Source organism: Lepisma saccharinum, chromosome 20 (genome assembly GCF_977018435.1).
Source record: "Lepisma saccharinum chromosome 20, izLepSacc3.1, whole genome shotgun sequence".
Classification (NCBI taxonomy): Eukaryota; Metazoa; Arthropoda; class Insecta; order Zygentoma; family Lepismatidae; genus Lepisma; species Lepisma saccharinum.
This window is the reverse complement of record NC_139248.1, coordinates 6,191,238-6,206,735: the sequence shown is the minus strand read 5'-3', so window position 1 is coordinate 6,206,735 and position 15,498 is coordinate 6,191,238. Positions and strand designations below refer to the sequence as shown.

The window sequence follows — 15,498 nt, the reverse complement described above, 5'->3', positions numbered from 1 at the left end:
TGATTTATAATGGTTTGAATATTGCATTATTTACCTTGCGTAATTTTTTTTATCAAATAGTGTCTTTCTTTGTGAGCTTGTAACACTAACGAAACAACAGAAAAGGAAAATATTTTATTTTTGGACATGTATCATGTGGTCTTTTAACATATATTATTTTCAGCTGATTTTGAAATTCGAAGTTGACATATTTATTACTTACCTGTATGATTTGAGATGAAATGGCCCAGTAACTAATGGACCTGTATATTTAATTGAAAAACACAAGGTTCAAAAGCAAAAATAATGCCAATAAATATGTCTGGAAAAAACCTTTTTGGTACTGGAAAAGCTGGAAATGTTAGAGAATTTCATTATCAAAAAAACACAGCAATCCTGTATTAGAAGTAATACCGATATTACTAAATTTTACCATAATTGTGTATTATTTATGCAATAATTCTTACAATTTTTAATGTACAAAAGGATTCTTTGTAAACGATTCGTCAGTATTGGGCACTTAAGTAAAAACTCATGATACCCATTCCATCTGTTCACTTTCCCTTCTTGTTATTACTTTTAACATGTGAATTGAATATATATTATAAAAACTTGCTTAAGGGGGATTCTAAGCATGATGTTTCACTTCTTACATGAATCTTTGAATACATGAATTACTGTAATGACGTGGTTTGGAAAATTTTGGTTCTTGGTCTGGAAAAGTTGGGGAATTTTGTAGACAACCTGTTAGTTCATTGCGTTCTAGTTAAGCTTTAAGTGATGAAGCCAGTACAAGGTCCCCACCAAGGGTAGAAAAATACATTCGCCATGGCACCTGAAAAATTTCGCCTAGCACATGAATTTTTAAAATTAGTTCTAAAAAAATTGTTTTAAATACTTAAACAGTTCGATTACGGAAATTTCTATTACCTTTTTTAAATAATGGGTACAGTTAATGTTTTTTAATGCTTGTGTGTTTTGTGCAGTAGCAGCTCGTGCCTAAAATAACAGGTGAAGAAGTACATTTATAGGCAATGAAAAACAAATAGTAAGTGTCAGTGCCCCCCCCCCAATTTAAAACGTCTTTCTTGTCTTCATCCGTCCATCTGGAAAATGGTGGCTGCAACAAATTACACACTGAGAGTAATTTACTGGGTTCATCGTACAAACCACAGCTCAACACATGAACACAACACACGATAGAAAACGCGAAACACACACGCGGAACAAGATCTCGCGAGAACGCAACAATTTTGCCCAACCACTGTATGCAATGTTTTCTGTCGACGAGAGAACTGCTGCACCTAGATGGCGACACCCGTTCAATTCCAACGCTAGGTGACGTCACTGTTGCCATGACAACCGGCTAAAGTCTTCCGTAACCTGGCGGCGTCTGCTCTTGGTTTGTTTATGCTACGACGAATTCTTCACGTGCGTAGCGCCGAGCGGCGTATTATTTGAGTATTATCATGGGCGTTCTGCTGGGAAATAGTTTAATTTAACAAGCAAATGAAAAATGTCAATATTAATTTGAAAATTAGGTGAAAACATCTGCACTTGTTGCACTTGGCCAGCCGCCACTGGTTTTGTGTATCATGTACATAATTAAATATGAACAATAAATATGCCATTATAATTTTTTGCTCTGGGGCTCGCCCAGCTTCAAATCAATGGGTCCCAGTGGGTAAATGGTGGCCAGTGCATGGTGCCGATCACATCACCTCCAAAATGTCTGAGATCGAGAATATGTGCAGCCTTATATATCCCCTAAATGTGCCTTCATGGCATGGTGCTGTATGCACTCATAACTTTAAACCTTTTGTCTATTCCTGTATATATATTTACATATAATTAATGTAGATTATGTAAAGTAAATATCAAACTATGTAGTTTCTTTTTCTAAGGCAACACCTATTGCAGCCACCTGCTGAATGAACTACAGGTTGGCACATGAAAAACTGGTAGCATATGCTGCTGACCCAGGCTGTTTTTTTGTGTGCCACCCTGTATTATTGTGCTTCATTGAACATTAGCAATTTTTTGTCAGATGGTTATTAGAATTGTTGAAATTTTAATTGTTGAATATACATAGTCCATCCCTATTAAAGTGTTTTTTTCAATTACAGGATCTGTAGCACATGGGTTGGAATCATGGAGGAAGCTGGATAAGACCCAGAGTGAGGCTGTAATCAATAAGTGGAGAAGTTGCCCCTACATCCTCTAATATGGGCCTCTACATTTGGAACTAAATCCGGTAAGTCAGCTTGAATTCATGTTTACTTCATTGAGTTCAAATTAAGCTTGAAGTGATGAAGCCAATAAAGTCCACCACCAACATAAGTGTTGTTAACTTTAGTGGTATTCATCAGTAGCATATCCTGAAAATGTGACCTAGTTTTCCCCAACAAATCCTATTTATTGTACATATTTATTATACAGGGTGACACAGGAAAGTGTACTCATCTTTGAATGAACATTACACAGTTAATTGCACACCAAACAGTATTTTTTTTGTTGTATAATGTGTGTGATCTATTGCCATTTATTTTACAGTTATCTGGCAGTGATAAAAATAATTTCCTTTTGCCGGGGATATTTTTTTGTTGAGGAGGAAATCCCCATTGATTCGCACAAGTCCACAAGAATATCCCCTTGCATAGCAACAGTTCGGCTTCATCCACTTTGTTGTATTCCTTCATTTCTGCTCTTCTGAAACTTTCGGTCTGCCCTTCACATATGCAGCCAGTAGTGCAACTATTCGTATTGAGGTGCAGTAGATCACTCAGGAGACATTGAAACGTGTGTGGGGCAGCTTCACTGGAAAATGGATATCACCTTCCAGATGTGATTTTCTCTACGTAACACAAATGGCATTACTTCCCACACCTATTCAAACCCCAGGAATAAAGTTTGGTGTCACATTAACTGTATACTGTTAATTAAAAAATGAGTACACTTCCCTGTGTCACTCTGTATAACCCCCATCTGGATTAATTAGACGTAATAGAAATAACACACGAATGCTGGCATTCAAGTAAAGCAAAGACAGGAATCCGACAACTTCAGATCTTCCGGTAATTTTAATATTTTTCATAAAATTTCCCGTTCATATAGCAACACTGCCTCTGCCAGGTACAGCACACAATTAGAAAGAGCTTCGCCAATACCATTTCCAGCGGTGAACTGACCGTGCTGGGCCACATGTTCTTAAATAGCTGCCAGCCTTCTTTTTCTTCAGCCTCTCGCCAGCCCCCATGGTGGAGTGGTTAGCACATCGTGCTATGATGCCAGGGGTCCGGGATTCGAACCTGGATATTTGTTAGTGTCTATTCATCATATTATCACTCATCCCCATCTTTGCAAATTAGCCAAAAGTGGCACAAAAAGCGAAGTAGAATAAAGCAAATAAATCAATCAGTCCTTCAGCCTCTCTGCATACAACCAGGAAGGAAACCGGGTCATCAGAAGGGTACATTGGACAATGATCGGTGGCGTTCATAAACCAATATTGTAAGCTCTACTTACAAGACTGGTTTATAATAGTGTACTTAAATTTTGGTTTAAAAGCTTATGTAAGAAATTTTCCACGTGTTAAAGGTAAATATATGGGGTGTTCCATGTAGGGCTACAGTAAAATGAATTATATTTTCTTTACTTACAATGATCTATTTCCAAAACTTCTTACATACGAGGGCAAATCAAAAAGTCTTTGCGCCTAACTATTTAAAGCCATAAAAGAAAAACAAGATATACACAATCTTCTACGTACTTTTTGCTATTTTTCCACATTGTCACCACACCTGTTGAGGGACTTGTCCCACCGTACCACAAGCTTTGCAATGCCCGTTGCATAGAAGGCGACAGGCTGATCACGGAACCAATGACTAACAACGTTCTGCACTTCGGTGTTGTCGTTGAACCTCTGTCCTGCCAGGAACTTTTTCAATGGACCAAAAAGATCGTAAACACTACCATAGGAAATGCCAAGTTCAGTGGCAATGTCCTTGAGATGATAACGTCGATCAGCTTTCACGTTTTCATCAACACTGGTAATGTCCGGTGTCAGCAAGGAATGAGGTTAGCCTGATCGCTCATTGTCCTCCACATTTTCCCGTCCATTTTCAAACTCCTTGCACCACCACTGCATACTTCACACTGATAAACACTTGTCCTCATACACTGGCTCTATTTCCCTGTGGATATCTGTGGCTGTTTGTCCTATGCACCATAAAAAACAAATAACACTTAGCTGCTCATATGGCGTGGACTTCCTGAGCACTCCGGCCATCTTTGCCAACTGATAACAGCGCCGTTTCTTGGAATAAATCGGAAGTTACAATACGGCCGTTCCAAGAAAAGCTTGCTGCATAGCTTTGGTAATAACACTTGTAACTAGCTAGAAAAAAAAAAAATAGGCACAAAGACTTTTCGATTTGCCCTCGTACATAAACTCAAAAAGGTGTAGTACATAAACTCAAAAAGGTGTGGTACATACCTAGTACACTTCAACCATTGATGGCATGGCAAATGTCCAAATTTTATTCCACCTCAGCCCATATGTTCTCTAGCATTTGTGGCATCACATTGTTGATTGTAGCATGAATTCTTTCATATAAGTCGGGTATATCTCAAACATTTGTAACATACACCTGGTCCTCAAAACCCCAAAAGAAAAAGTTGAGCACAGCAAGGTCCGGTGACAATGGTGGCCACGTCATGAATCGAGATCCTCTCCCAATCAATCCATTGCATTGAAATTGTTATCGAAGAAACTCAGGACTTCTTTGGCAAAATTGCATGGGACTCCTATCTTGCTGGAAGATTGTTCCTTCTGAAAGTTGAGGTATAGCGTATTTCTGTAACATGCCCATGCAAAGATTTCAAATCTGCAAGTGTCAAATCACTCTCTTGTGGTGTCCATATGGTGACTGTGCAACTCACCCATTCGTGCCACATGGCCTGCCCACCTAAGTCTTCTTGATTTAATTATTCTAATAATATCTGGACATGAATACAAATTATGTTGAGCATTTGTAAAAATTGTGTAAGTAAATCTCTATATTCCGACATGCATTTTACAACTTACTGCAAGGTTCTATGTTGATTAATTTCCTAAATATAGCCTTTTGAAGTCTGATGATTCTTTTTGATACACCCTGTATAATCCCCATCCACCCTAATTTTCTCACGTTGTTTCGAAGTTTTTATGTTTTCATTATTATATGCAATAGTAAAACATATCATCAGAAAACAGTGGTTGAAGAGTAATACCTCATTCAAATGTTACATCACATATCATTATAATGATATACATATTTTTTTTTAATTTTTTTTTTATACATAACATTTGCTTTTCTGACTTTCAAGATATCTACTTTTGTGTGGATGTTTTAAAGAATTCAACGTTACTCGCTTTCTTTGCCATACAATGTACAATGTACCAGGCTGAGATGAATTTGAATATTCACTGTTTATACCTAGAGGCACAGTTCACTTAGATGCCTTTCTAAAATTATTTATGTGTACGAGTAAATATTCACTGTCACATCTGGATACGAAACTTTATTAGAAAGAAATTTCTTGTCACTTACTGTAAGTTTTCTTCTCTTTACTTTTGCCACCTTCAGACAAAACCAAAGGTTGTTTCAAGTCCTGTTTATACTCAGATAGGCATATTGGAACGAGACATACAGTTTCAAGTGGCACCTGTCAGGGATCAGATCCAGAACTACACCATTGAAGAGATTCTCGATTGCAAATAATGGGACTTCTTTTCAACCCCCATCTTTTTTGTAACAATTTGAAAATTATCAACTCGGACATGTATTAACAAATTGTCAATACTGTGAAACTATATATGTTTCCCTGTCACTGCTAGAGAGTGATCTACATGCAGCCATTGTTTCTTATCAGCTGGTAGTGGGTTCGAATTGTGTAGGAGCCTATGGAAGAGCAATACAGGACAGAGCCTGGAATGGACAAGTGGAGACGTTGCACCTTTGCCCTGTGATGCATACCCTGCAATGGGAACTAAATCACGTAACTCATCTTTAATGCTTGAGGGTAAGATAGTTGTTTGCATCCTTTTATTTTGGTGTTTTTGTGTTTGTGTATTGAATTTAATGAAGGTAAGACTTTACACAGTTTTAGTTTTTTTTACAGGGGAACAGCAAAAGGTGTGTGGTTCAAAATCTATTTTACCTTCAAATCTCATGCACTATACTTTTGTCTTTTATATATAAATAACCACTTTCAGAACAGTAGTACTGTATCTGATAATATTTATACTATTGAATTTTTTTATGGCACATTCATTTTTGTCATTCTGAAAATAGCAACCAATTTATGTCAAATTTGGTCATTTCTTTTTTCACGTTGTTATTTGAGATATTACAGGTAGTCTAGCAGGCAAGGAAAAGTCAAGAAATTGTGCTTTTGGTCAAATATTTTGCTATTTTTTACAGTATAGTGAATTTACATTGTTATATACATGTACTGGGATTTGATAAAATTGAATATTTGGAAATCTAAAATTGTATTAATTTGTGGTTAAGATTTGTTCATTGTATTTAAGGGGGAGAGGGACAATTTCCCCTAGGTCCTTCTCTCCGAGGCAGCTGGAAGCACTGTTGCCAACTTAGCTCTTTTGAGGCCAGATCTGACTCTTTTGTGCACTCGCTTTGCTGCGAACTGTGGCACCCACCCCCTGCCACACTATGCATCACTAGCCCCGGAGATAGACCAACTTTTGCCATGCATATACATTTTGCACGTGACGTGATATTATTATATTGGCTGCGTCGTCTCACCTCCCCCCCTCTTACCTCCCCAGCTACTTTTATATAGTGCCTTGACTGAGGTGAAGATGACAATATTGTTATTCGGTAATCCTTTATTTTCGATTCACACAACGATCGGTAGATTTTTAAGATGGGTGATGCCGTCAGATCTAGAAGGTGAAAACTAAGAATAGATTGTCATCACTTTAAAGTTACCGGTAATAGCAGCACCCCCTCCCCACCCTCGTGACAACTAAAATTACCATGAGAGGCACTTTATCCAGCCTTCGTAAATCTAGCTCACTGAAAGTCAACTTAGCTCTTTTATGCACATCAGGTTTGGCAACACTGCCAGGATGGCTGTAGGAGGCAAGGAGAAATACATTACGCTTATAGGAGAATTATTTTACTCGTTCCATTGAAGATGATATTTGCGCTAGAAATAGTCGGAACTCCCATTTGTTTAGCCGTAACTTCAATTTGAAGTTGTCTCTCCATAAGGAATACATGAGATTCTGTAAGTACGTATTCATCACATTTTTCAAACATGGTATCTATCTTAATAATCAACTTTAAAAACTGCTTCCGCTTGATGGGGAGAAATTCATACTCTCAAATTATGCGTGGATTTTCTTTAGTAGCAGTGACCATATTTAAATAAATGCATGCCTAGTGCGAAATTGTCCCTCCTCACCTTAAGTACTACATTCTTGTATGCATGAAGTTTTGTAAAAATATTAAATAAAGTAATGTGCCCGTTCCCCATCCGGGATGAAGTCTGAAGCATTAATTTTTACATGCATTAATAATTAATTAAAGTCTAAATATCTTGTTAAATTACAGCTTCAGTTTTTATCTTAACCAGCCTCGTGGTAGGGGTTTTTCATTGAATAAAAATATCTATTTTCTTAATTTTGCAACAATACCTAAGAAGGGGGCGATTAAATGTTAAGAAAAAGGGAAAATAAGGTTAAGAAAATGAAAAGAAAGGTCAAGGAAAAAGTCAAGAAATTTGGATTTGTTATTTTGGTAGAAACCCTGTATTATTCCTGAGGGTTACATAATTTGAATTACATCTTTGCGCTGATACAAGTTAATCATAAGGAATGTCAAATTGTTAACTAATTTTAATTGGAATATATCTAGCGTTCCACAAGTAAAAAAGTCATGGAATATTATCTAAAAAATTCGAAAACCTGGATAAGGTCAGGGAATTTCATTTTTTTTTCCAAAACACCTGGTAAAATTGGGGACTGTTAAATATGATTCTTGTAATTTCAGTGAGAAAGGAAGATTGAATTTTGCACATATTTGTAAACCGTATTTGATACAGCAAGCTTGCTAATCAAGAGATACTGAAGCAACCCCTTTGCTAAAGCCCAACAGATCATCCAATTATTTCTTTATATCAAATAGCTTGTTACATTTTGATAAGGAAAATGAAACTTATGTACCAATATTATAATATAAATCTCCATTTTTTTATTTCCAGACTTTATATAGTATAATTTTACAACAGAACATGATCAAAATTATAATAATACTATTTCAATATATCCCGGGTTAGAATCCTGGCCTGGGCATAGATGTTTGTGAGCGTCCATTCATCAATTTCATCATATCATCACTCATCCCCATCTTCGCAAATTAGCCAAAAGTGGCACAAAAAGCGAAGTAAAATAAAGCAAATCAAATCAAAAACTATTTCAATATAATATTTTTTGCAAAATATAAGAATAGTGAAATTAGGGTCCTCCCTGATGGCATACTGGTAATGTCATTGCCTTGTAATGAAGGGTCCCACGTTCGATTCCCAGTGGAGGCACGTAGTGGTTCGGATCCCACTTTAAACTGTAGGTTTGGTTGCAGTTACTCTTTTATGCACGTAAAGTGATATTAAAACAAACGTTAGGGTGAATTCTGCAATTTTGTTGTTAATTTTATACCTGTTCTTCATGGAACATTTAATATTTTATTGGTATCAGTGAAATTTGCATGTTGGGCCCTCTGCACTGAACTCTTTTCTACCTGCACAGTTGCAGGATCTGCAGAAAAACAGTCTTCGGGTTGGAATCTTGGAGGAAGCTGTGGAAGGCCCAGAGTGGAGAGAAACACTTCTGCCCTTTGATGCATCTTCTACAACTGAAACTAAATCAGGTAGTCAGTTTGAAGTCATGGAGTTAAAGTTAAGATTCAAGTGATGCCAATACAAGATCCCCACTAGAGTACTGCATGATACTGCTTTCTCTCACTTGTACTCGTTCAAGTCTCCCACGCTCGAGCGTTTACAATGAAATATCATTTTAATATGACAATAATCATACACACGTATATATGTAAAATATCAGCCTTGGTAGTTTCAGCCCATAATCATCTACACTCTGTAAAAAAAAAATAGCATCACTTCATTATTTTTGGTCGTCAGTATTTCGCTCGTGAATTATCAGTTGTTTTATTGATTTAATTCGATTTGTTTTCCTAACAATTATATAAAACACTATATCTGTACAATATATTTTTATTATTTAAGTTATAGTTACGTACATAATTCACTTGACAGAACTTATAACAAAATTATTGCAAATATAGCTTGTGGAACGTTTTCGCACAAAGACAATTTTTACAAGTGAAAAGATTGAACAAAGGTTTTAAATGCATCATGATATGTCAATTTGAAATGATAGTAAGTAAATACATTGACTAGTACTTTGTGTGGGCACCCCTGGCCTTCCTAAGTGCTTCCAACCTTCGAGGAATGCTATGAATGAGATTTTGACAATATTTGACCTCAATTTCATTCCAAACATGTACAATTGCTGCCACAAGTTCCTCTTTGGACATATACGTGTGACTACCAAGTTTTTTGCACATAATAGCCTACAGGTTTTCTATAGGATTCATGTCTGGAGAGTTGGGCGGCCACCAAAGTCTTTCAATATTCATATCATGAAACCAGTTATTCACCACCTGAGCACGGTGACAGGTTGCATTATCGTCTTGAAAAATAAAGTAGTCCAAATTTTGTCCAGAAAAATGATCTCCTGCAGTTTGTAGAACTTTCCGATTCAGGATTTCCAGATATTGATCAGCCTTAACGGTCCATGTGCAAATATGCATCCTGCCAATCCCTTTTGCAGAGAAACATGCCCAAATCATAACACTGCCACAAGACTTTTGACTCTCTAAACTACAAGATTTTGCAAGTTCTTCTCCCTTCCGCATCCACAGTTTAACTGAGCTGTCATTTCCCAGCAATTTAAATCGTTTTTCATCAGAAAATATCACATGTTCCCAATCTGTATCATTCCATGCGCCATAACGTGTGACAAACTCACGTCTAGCTTTTGCATGTGCGTCAGTCAGTCTGGGTTTTTTACGTGGGACGCGTTTAGAAACACCCTATCTCTTTAGTCGGGATACTACAGTAGCATGAGTAAGATTAACTCCCACCTTATTTTGAAGTTTATGTGCAATTTCGCGTGAACTCATTCCTCTGTTCTTCAGTGCCATGTCCTTTATCATACGATCCAGTCAAGGTGATGTCTTTTTCTTTCTGCCAAAGTGACTTCTCAGTGATGATTTTCCATGTTGTTGTTACTTTTGCAGGCAGCGGCTAACTGTGGATTGATGCCGTTGAAGTTGTCGACCAATTTCTCTCTGAGAATGACCATCCATATGCAAAGCAAGAACCATTCCTTGCTTACGTGGTGAAATGTCACACTTTCTTCCAAATTTTTTTTTTCGAGAAAACACTCTCAAATACACTACACACCACCAGAACACTTCACAAATATGATAACATATCCAAACTGTCAATAATGAACATGTAGTTTGCAACATAAAACACGTCACAAGTTGCACTACTAACAATCGTTTTACAGATTCCTGACAATTGATTACAAAGCCTTGCAGCAGTAACTGATTGCAACACCCTCTAGCGGACACTCCAAATACTAAATCAACAAAAGAATAACACCACACTATGCAATGATACCAGACCAATGCTTCAATCAATTGATTTCAAGTTGTGCAGGAAAGATGCATGCATGCGAAACTCAAAATTGTCAACATCCGTAATAAGAATACAGTGATGCTATTATTTTTTTACAGAGTGTATTTTCATATGTCACTGTGTATTGGTAAGATAGGCTGAACTACTTTTTAACATGGGGATGAAGACCATATTCACTTGAGTTTCGATTTCACTGCGTCTCTCACTTCACGATCCATATTTGAGGGCAAACTACAATAGATAAATTACAGTTATACATGTACTACTGGGTTTCGAGCAGTGAGAGTTTTATTCGCTGGAGCGAAGAAGGTCTCGATTCTGTATGCTATCTAGCATTGTCCCTGCAAACCACTGGTGCTAGAGTGAAATCCTGTCCCTACAGTACTCTAGTCCCCAATGACATAAGTGTTGTTAACTTTTGTGGTATGCATCCCCCTGCTAAGGATATGCCCATGCTCACTGTCCTGGAAGTCCTGACTGATGCCGTTTTCGAATTTTCCTCTCAGGGCCTCCCCGATGCAGTGGTAGAGTCATCGCCTTGTGATCAAGAGGTCCTGGGTTCGATACCCGGTGCAGGCACATGGCAGAGTGGTTCGGATCCCATTTCAAACTGTAGGTCCAGTCTCGATTAGCCTTACTGTGCATAAAGTGGACTCTAAAACACCAAATCAATCAATCAATCAAAACGAATTTTCCTCTCATTTCGAAAAACTGCTATGATATTCCAAAATCTGCAAAATTACATATGCTTAGAATTCCCTTTAGAGCATTCATGTGAATCTTGGTGTGGTTTGGTTTTGCTGTCATCTAGATATTATCAATAGTTTAATAAGCTTATGTAGGCACAAAACTATTGAGAATATCTAGGCAACATCACAAGCAAACTACATGACAAATTTTCAAAGCAACCAGACATAGCTTCTTTTCAGTTGATAAAGCAAATAAATCACAAGGTGAGAGATCCATCAAGTAGTGAGTACTCTTCTTTGGTGTGAGGCCTGGCATTATCATGTAACAGGAACTGATGACCAAATAAGTGACGGCAACTGTGTCTAATGTTTCCTTTTGTTTGTACTTAATGCTCAACACCTTGTTCAAGATTGGTGCTCAGAGGGTGTATCATGATGAACTCTTCATTATAGGAATTTTTGGGGGAGGAAAAAAAATATCAAATTTTCATAATATAATACAGTTAAACTTCTCAATAATGGAGAGGCCTGGGTAAAAAACAAATGTCCATTATTAAGAAGTGTGTCTATTCAGAAAAAAGTGTAGGATGTTACACAATAGGATATGCATATTACAGTATATACTTTATGAACATAATGCTTCTTTTTTTTCTTTTTCTTTTCACTGTCTGCACTTTTAAAAAGAAATACATTCAGTGTAGCATGAAACAATGCATGGTGCTCTGAAATACTGGCCATTGTTGTGTCAATTCCAAGAATTACAATCGTTTTCTTTCAGGCTGTCCATTATTAAGAAGTTTTATTTGCTTTGGGGAGGTAGTTTTCACTGTCCTTGTCGGATATTGAGAAGTAATATTTCCATTAAACCCCATGTATTTTTGTTGGCAAATTTAAAAATGTCCGTAATTTAGAGGTGTCCTTTAGGAGAAGTTTTACTGTACATGATTTTAAGATCTATTTTTGAGTTATGTACCATTTAAGGAAAAGTTGGGTTATTTGTACAGATAGGACATGTTCGCAGATGTTATGGCTTGGCACGGATGCCTGTATTTTCAATCTGTGACGTTCCACTTATTTCCATGCACATATCTTAGGCATGCAGATAATTATATTTACCATATTGCATAACAACTACTAACCTGTGTTATAAGAGTTCTTCAAAGTGCGGGCCAACTACATTCACACATTCCCAGCATCTTTTGATGAAATTTTGTTTGACATGCCAAAGTTCCTCTTTCGTAATTCTTTTAAGTATTGTTTCTCTTAATTTCAGAACAAATTGCCTAACTGTTTCTGTACCTGTAGCTGTGATGTAAGTGTCATACATAAATGTTTTTTGTTCTAACAAACCTTGGCTGGCATTTTTTTATCAATGTTCTCACAATCTTATTCAACACACACAAACACATACTGGGATTACACTGATGTAATCTATGAAACTGGACAAATGCGCTCATACACACACTTAAATTAAACAGAGAAAAATGACCCTGACATGGTGAAACGAACAGAACTGTACTGATAAGTGAACAACAATTTTGCCTGCAATGCTTCCGAGTGTCGGCACCTTGAATCGGCTGTCTGTTAGTTCCTTAGTACCGCTCGCATGGCTGTAGATACACTGCCTGGGTAAATTTTACTCAAATTGCTGTCATACGTTTCAGCTTCATATTCAGTGTTTTTTTCCTAGTTTTTATCAAATATGTGATTCAATTCAAATGTTCAAAATTAATAAAATTATATTAATCAGTGGCCGCGGTGGCTCAGTCGGTAACGCGTCTGACTACCATGCTAAAGGTCCCGGGTTTGATCCCCGGCCGGTTCAAATCCGGGAACTTTTCTAACGATGGAAGCGGCCCCGGCGCCCACCCAGCGTCGAATAACATGGGTACCTAGGGGAAACCCTGGGGGGTAAAGGCGGTCAAGGGCGTGATGCTGATCACATCACCCCTACTCACTACCGGATCAAGAAAGTGTGGGGCGTTACCCCCACACCCCCTATACGCCTTCATGGCGTAGTGCTATGCACAAAGGAGCACTTTACCTTTACCTTTACCTTTATATTAATCAATGGATGTATTACTAATTACATGCCTTAAAACAATTAAAATTCGAACTTAAGGCGAGGAGATACAATTACGCACCAATTGTGCATTTATTTCAGTATCGCCCGAATGGGCACTGCTAGTTAAAACAAACCCTGGGTGTATCCAAGAGTATGAATTTCTCTCCATGTTGCAAGTGCAAACGTTTTGTTATGTTGATTATTAAGCTGGACACCATGTTTGAAAAATATGATGAATAATAATTTTCGGAATCCCATGTATTCCTTATGGGAAATCAACTTCAACATCAAGTTACGGCTAATCAAATGGAAGTTTCGACTTTTCCGCTGGTGAAATTCATCTTCAAACTGCCCTCTTCCCGTTGACATCTCTTTCTATTCCATTGGAAGTTTTATATTCACAAGAGAATGAATCAAATCATAATCCCATATGATCAATGCTTTTTTCCTTGCCTCCTGGCAGTGTTGCCAAACTTGATGGGCATAAAATAACTAAATTTCACCTTAAATGGAGTTAAAACTGACTCTCATGGAGCTAGATTTGCGATGGCTGGATAAAGTTCCTTCTAGGGTAATGTTAGTTGTCAAAGGGGTGGGGCACTGCTATTATCGTTAACTCTAAATTGATGACAATTTATTCTTAGTTTTCAACATCTAGATCCTGCGGCATCGCCCATCTCAATAATCTACCAATGGTGGTATGAAATCGAAAGTAAAGAATTCCTTGACGACAATATTATGTCAATTTCACGTCTAACATTGTGCTATAAAGAAGTAGCCGGGGAGATAAGAGAGATTGGGGCGATGCAGCCAATATAACAATATCACGTCACGTGCAAAATGTATAATTATGACAAAAGGTGGTCTATGTGGGTCGGAACCAGAGATGGCATCCTAGTGGGGCATGGGGGGTGGGCATCCCAGTTCACAGCCGAACGAGTGCACGAAAGATTGATTGATTGATTGATTGATTTAGTTTATTTTACTTTGCGTTTTGTGCCTCTTGGCTAATTTGTGAAGATGGGGATGAGTGATGAAATTGATGAATGGACATTTGAAAACAACCAAGCCCGAGCGGGATTCAAAACCGGGACCCATGGCGTCGCAGCGCGATGTGCTACCCACTCGGCCACATGGTCCGGCTAGAGTGCACGAAAGAGCCAGATCTGGCTCCAAGAGAACTAAGTTGGCACACTGCCATGGACGGAAGTGCTTGGGAAGACTCCCGTGGAAATTGTATCGCATGCCCTTAAGTGCCCAGCCTGCCAGGTTAACAATGGCAGGAAAACAACTTGCAAACAGAACAAACATGTAGATCAAAATTTCATCAAAAGATGCCAGGAATGCGTGAATGCAGTTGGCCACCACTTGGAACAACTCACTTATAACACAGGTTAGAGGCCAACACAGCAGTCTCTGCCACGGCACAGATCCCAATTTTCGTTTCGGCTCCCTTCCTTTTAGCATCACATGTTCTACCCTGCTCGCCCACCTTCGCCATTGTTGCCAATAGTCATTCCATTCCTGGACACACTCGCGCAATAATAATAATAATCCGTCGCGCAACAGCCCATGAAGGGCCTAGGCGTACCTACCGACTGCCGGTCTCCCTCCCACGCTTTCATTCGTCACCTCTAAGCGTGGAGATCTTCAACCGGTATTGGAATAGTCGGGGGGTCGGCCCGACGTATCCCCAGCCGTTATAGTAGGTCTCCGTGACCGGATTACGCTCACTCACTCGGAGCTCCCCAATTTCCTCACGATGGTGGGTTGCCACTGGCCCTATACGTAGGCCGAATAAATTCCGACCAGAGCCGGATTCGAACCTACGCCGTCCCGCAGCGAACGATCTCAAGACGAGTGAACGCCTTAACCCGCTCGGCTACGGAGGAGGACACTCGTGCAAACATCATTGAAAACAATTGAATAACGTTCCAGCTCATGGTTCACATCATTCGACAGGGACATTAATGT

The 15,498-nt window shown here is 38.3% G+C and overlaps 1 long non-coding RNA gene across 2 annotated transcripts in view; it reads left to right on the top strand.

Moving 5' to 3' along the window:
* LOC146003558 (uncharacterized) overlaps positions 1-15,498 on the top strand; it is a 54,985-nt gene that overhangs the window by 9,522 nt on the left and 29,965 nt on the right. For both annotated transcript variants that reach the window (XR_014443829.1, XR_014443830.1), the window contains exons 3-4: positions 2,106-2,233; positions 5,893-6,042. This is a non-coding gene — a long non-coding RNA (uncharacterized LOC146003558). The remainder of the gene's footprint in view (positions 1-2,105; positions 2,234-5,892; positions 6,043-15,498) is intronic.